Below are 5000 nucleotides of genomic sequence, written 5' to 3' on the forward strand. Positions count from 1 at the left end.
TTTTCTTATATCATTAGGGAAACCTAATTTTCAATTTTAATCCAAGAATCATTTATGAATTCACAGTCAATTGTTAAAGTTAACGGTTCCCATTTGTCTCCTTAATTTTTGCTTTTGTGACTGAAAATCCACATTTTTTTTTCAATAGAAAAAGAAAGTAAAGTTTTTCGGTTTTTAGTTTTAGATATTGTGTGTTGTAAGATACTATCAATCGAAGAGATAGAGCCAATACAATATTTTGTATCGTTTTGGCGGCATGGCCGAGCGGTAAGGCGGGGGACTGCAAATCCCTTTTTCCCCAGTTCAAATCCGGGTGTCGCCTCATCAACAAACAAAAGAATGGAAATACTTTCTGCTATTTTGCTGATATAACTTTATCATTTTTTTTCCAGGAGAAGAAAAAAAAAAGCAAGCCTCTTTATATTTGCTTGATTCTAAGCATCGTTGGGGTTCTGTAAAATGCTATACATCCTTGCGTCTAGGTTTCGTTTCAAGAATTTAGTAGAGTAATGAAAAATAATCGTTAAATCTTGATATGATAACCCTTCGACTCCGAATGTGGTGTCTACTGATTGGGTCTTGAATTAGGGAATCGAATTTCATTTTGAGTTACGGAAAGGAGGAAGATACTTTATATATGGACTCATGAAAGTATCTGAGTGCTCGAGCATTCAATCACTATTATATTGAATGGATAATTGGCTTTTTTTTATTTGAATCTTAAAAAAAGGAACTTCTTTCTTTTCGATAAGCTCTAGCATGTAATAGGTCATCCCATCTCCCGATTGTCTCTATGAAACAATCGGGAGACAGTAAAGATTAGATCAAATGAGAAAGGAATAATAGGGGTATGCGATAGATAGTGATCTATGTTGATTGACTATTTTTATACTCATTTTTTAATGTAATGAAATGCAGGACAACAAAAGAAAGACTAGGTCTTATTATTCCTACATGGTACTAACACTCCTTTGATACTTCCAAGAGTTTCTCTGCCTCTTTTATTTGTACTTAATTTTTTCGATTATACTAGAAATCATATAATAACTTGTTATAATTCGATTTTTTGGATTGTTTGATCAATGGTGTTGTGCCCGAATCTCTTTTTGACTATGCGCTAGTGATTCCACTATTATTAGTGAATAATAATTATTAGTGAGCAATTATGGAATAATTCTTTTATATTCATAGAGATAGGGGACATAATTCACATGGATATGGTAAGTCTCGCTTGGGCTGCTTTAATGGTAGTCTTTACATTTTCTCTTTCACTCGTAGTATGGGGAAGAAGTGGACTCTAGAAGTACTACTAATTGAAGAATCAAACTGTATCGATTGTTTTTGGTTTATTTTATAGATCATTCTGCAAAACTTTTTTTCTTTGATTTTTTTTGAACAGTAAAAAAAAAAAAAAAATAGTTCTGATTATAAGTTTTTAAGTGGATACATACTTTCGACACGAAAGAACATAGACATAGTGGTTGTCCAATGAGATACTCCGCATAATAATCTACTACTTCATAATAAGATAGTACCTCGGGGTAGCCACCCACATATTACGTGCTTACCACTTGTTTTATTTATTATTCTTAGTATTTTAGTTATTTTCAAAATAGGATTTCTGCTTGTTTTATCGAACTCATTTCATATCATGGTTCAAACGTTAAAGATGGGGTTTACTAATTCTTTTCGAAATCCGAAGATAAAAAGTTCCTACGGAACCGAACCCCTGGATCATCTGTCAATTGCTCAATCAATTACTTCTTTTGAATGCTAAAAAAAGGATTAGTGGCCTTTCGATTATTTCATTTCAGATTCATTGGAATCAACATGAATTATGAAGCAAAGAAATAGAATTGGGCCACGATGTATATTATATTAACATTACATATATGTAAGAGATATGATATCTCTATATAAATAGAAAGATATATATTGTAGATTCATCTATATTCAAATTGATCTATATTCAACCTCTATTTTTATAGAGTACAATTTTATACACTTCAATAACAATAAGAGATAGTATGGTAGAAGGATTCATATATTTCTTTCTACCATACTATCGGATCTCATAGAATACTTCTCTCGTAGAATACTGATAATTCTAGTCCGCCAATTTCATTTAAGACGCGAAATTGGAATCCTTGTGATTTTTCTTATCTTCAATCATTGATAAGAACAAAAAAGTCAAGATTAATTCAAATTAATCACTTTGACTGATTGTTTTTACGTATATTATAAGTAAAAAGGCGGTAGGAACTAGAATGAACAGTGCAGTAGCAATAAATGCGAGAATATTTACTTCCATAATCTCATCGTTTCATTTTTTATTCGCAATAACTCGGGATTTAATCCCATAGAGATGATAAATGTTTCGCTTGTAAATTCAATGGGCTGCATTGCATCTCGATGATATCGAATCGTATTAAAATATCATGAATAACAATATCGGAGCTATCAAATCGATTCATCGTCGAGAATTGAATAGTATAACATAGGAAGATCTTTTATCCATACCGAATTCAAACAAAATGGGATTCCTGATGCAATCAAGAATTTCTGTACTTTTTTTTTATTTCTAATTTTTTGCATTCTTTCTTTTCTATAATCTACTGCCCTCTTGTCCAATGCAATTATCTGATGAAGTCTCATCAGACTACCTTTACCCTCACATTGTTTATAAACAAACTCAAGCAAACAATAGCAGCGAAATTCAAAAAAGGAAAAGGAGGTAGGTTCGAACTAAACTCCTTCCTTTTTTTGTACTGATCAAATCTTCTTAAAAAAAAATAATTAAACTAAACTTAAACTTTCAAAAATTATTAATTCCCTCACTAAGACAGATAGATGGGGATCCTTGTTTGTATTAATATCCTCTTTCCTTGAATTAGTAGTGGGACGTATATATCAAAAGTTAAGTGTGAAATTTGAATGAGATAGATTATTTCAAATTCAAATTAGTAATTGAATTTACTAATTGAGGTTACACAAAATCGGAGCCTGAACGTATATATTTTGCTTTAAGACGAAAAATTAGATCATAGTTTACTATGTACAATTTTTTTTGTATCGTCCAAATTCCCTTTGTGTATGTGCTTCCCGGAAACGTATAGTACTCTATTCCATTACAAAAATCGGGCGTAATCAACTAGACCCAGTACGGTATTCTTTCGAATCCGGAATATGATGCTACCAATAATTGCGGTAATTCACATATGGCACATATGGCTTTCTCCCATCAATCAATACTCGTTGAAGAAATGGAAATTTCCATATTTTTTTTTGATGAAAAATGTGGAAAAAAAATAAGAGAGATCCCGTTTGGAATAAAATTAAGTTATGTTATTTGTTCTCTCTTTCACAGGAAAGAAAGAGATGAATTGATGTATTTTTTTTTATTGGATTTGGATCCATCGGGACTGACGGGGCTCGAACCCGCAGCTTCCGCCTTGACAGGGCGGTGCTCTGACCAATTGAACTACAATCCCGGGGAAATAAAGTGTACAACATATGTTGTTGATTTAATTTCCTTCAAACCTTTCTATGTAGATTTTTGATTCGAATTGTCATATTTTACCAGACAGAGACGCGAGTAATAGATTGATATGCGCGGAGACATGTACTTTAGTGAGAGGAGCATGGATTAATAGTCATTTTTTCGTTATTGTCAAATTGATTGATAATCAATCTGTCAATCAATAAAAAAAGAGTTTTTTTTATTCTTTCATATCAAGCATTTCTGTCGAAGGACAAATGGGTTATATCATTTTATGGTGGATCCGCGAATTATTGGGCCGAGCTGGATTTGAACCAGCGTAGACATATTGCCAACGAATTTACAGTCCGTCCCCATTAACCGCTCGGGCATCGACCCGGGAAGAATCAATTCCAAGCTTATTGATAATCCATGATCAACTTCCTTTCGTAGTACCCTACCCCCAGGGGAAGTCGAATCCCCGCTGCCTCCTTGAAAGAGAGATGTCCTGAACCACTAGACGATGGGGGCATACTTGCCCGACTGCCATCATACTATGATCATAGTATGAATAGTTTTTTGAAATTGTCAATATAAATATAATCGACTAATATGATGCAATTCGAAGGATTTTTCTGTCTTTCATTATTCCATAGAATTTTTTGATTTGGGATTTATATTTATGAATCGTTCATTCTAATCACTATTACCCATATAATTCTATATAGAAATTCTTTTATTTGAAATTGAATTGCATTTTTTTTTTCTTTATTAAAAAATAAATAATATACATAAATTTTACAATTTGAATATATAGTTATATTAATTACATTATAGAATATCAAATGAAAATAGTGGTTTAGTAGTGATTAGAAGAAACGTCTAAAAAATGAAAAAACAAAAAGAATAAATATTCGAAAAGAAAAAAAAAACTATATTATTATTTTAGTTAAATAATACGAAGGCTAGTACCCTTCGGGAAGTGATTGGTTTGCCATATGCTATAAACGGGATTAAACTCAATTTCTCATACTTTCACTCATTGATTCACTCATTGTTAAGATTCGGTTAGGTAGGTATATTTCGATCTCACACTAAGCCAAGAAATTCAAAAACGATAAATTTGGAAATCTGGGGAAGAGAGGGATAGGGATCAACAAGTTATTGAAAATTGTTTTTCTCGCCAAGTCGAATTGCTTTATCAATGATTCGGTGAATGGATCTATATTCAATTCGTGGGTGTACATGTCTCAATCAAATGAATTTCGTTAGGGTGGGGCTCATCAATTTAATTAGGATCGGTCTTATGATGAAACAATTCATTGCATTGATCAAATCCAATATCAATAAACCATTTTACCTATACTCATTAGATAAATCCAATTTTTCGTTCCTGAATGAACGACTATGTGGATAAGATATATTTATGTACATAAATTATTATTTATAATTTATAATAATTATATACACTAGACTCATCGTGGCTAGTGGCTTATTCAGAAATTGAATCAAATAGGCCTTT

The 5000-nt window shown here is 32.0% G+C and overlaps 3 non-coding genes across 3 annotated transcripts in view; 2 read left to right on the forward strand and 1 right to left on the reverse strand.

Moving 5' to 3' along the window:
- Positions 1–250: 250 nt before the first annotated feature.
- Positions 251–322, forward strand: TRNAC-GCA (transfer RNA cysteine (anticodon GCA)). The gene has a single exon. It is a non-coding gene; the product is annotated as a tRNA-Cys (tRNA).
- Positions 323–3793: 3471 nt separating this feature from the next.
- Positions 3794–3877, reverse strand: TRNAY-GUA (transfer RNA tyrosine (anticodon GUA)). The gene has a single exon. It is a non-coding gene; the product is annotated as a tRNA-Tyr (tRNA).
- Positions 3878–4994: 1117 nt separating this feature from the next.
- TRNAT-GGU (transfer RNA threonine (anticodon GGU)) overlaps positions 4995–5000 on the forward strand; it is a 72-nt gene continuing 66 nt past the window's right edge. Inside the window, exon 1 of the tRNA in view lies at positions 4995–5000. This exon is cut by the window's right edge and continues 66 nt beyond it. This is a non-coding gene — a tRNA (tRNA-Thr).

This window comes from Cucurbita pepo, chromosome 1 (assembly GCF_057944985.1).
Source record: "Cucurbita pepo subsp. pepo isolate OVF chromosome 1, ASM5794498v1, whole genome shotgun sequence".
NCBI classification, from domain to species: domain Eukaryota; kingdom Viridiplantae; phylum Streptophyta; class Magnoliopsida; order Cucurbitales; family Cucurbitaceae; genus Cucurbita; species Cucurbita pepo.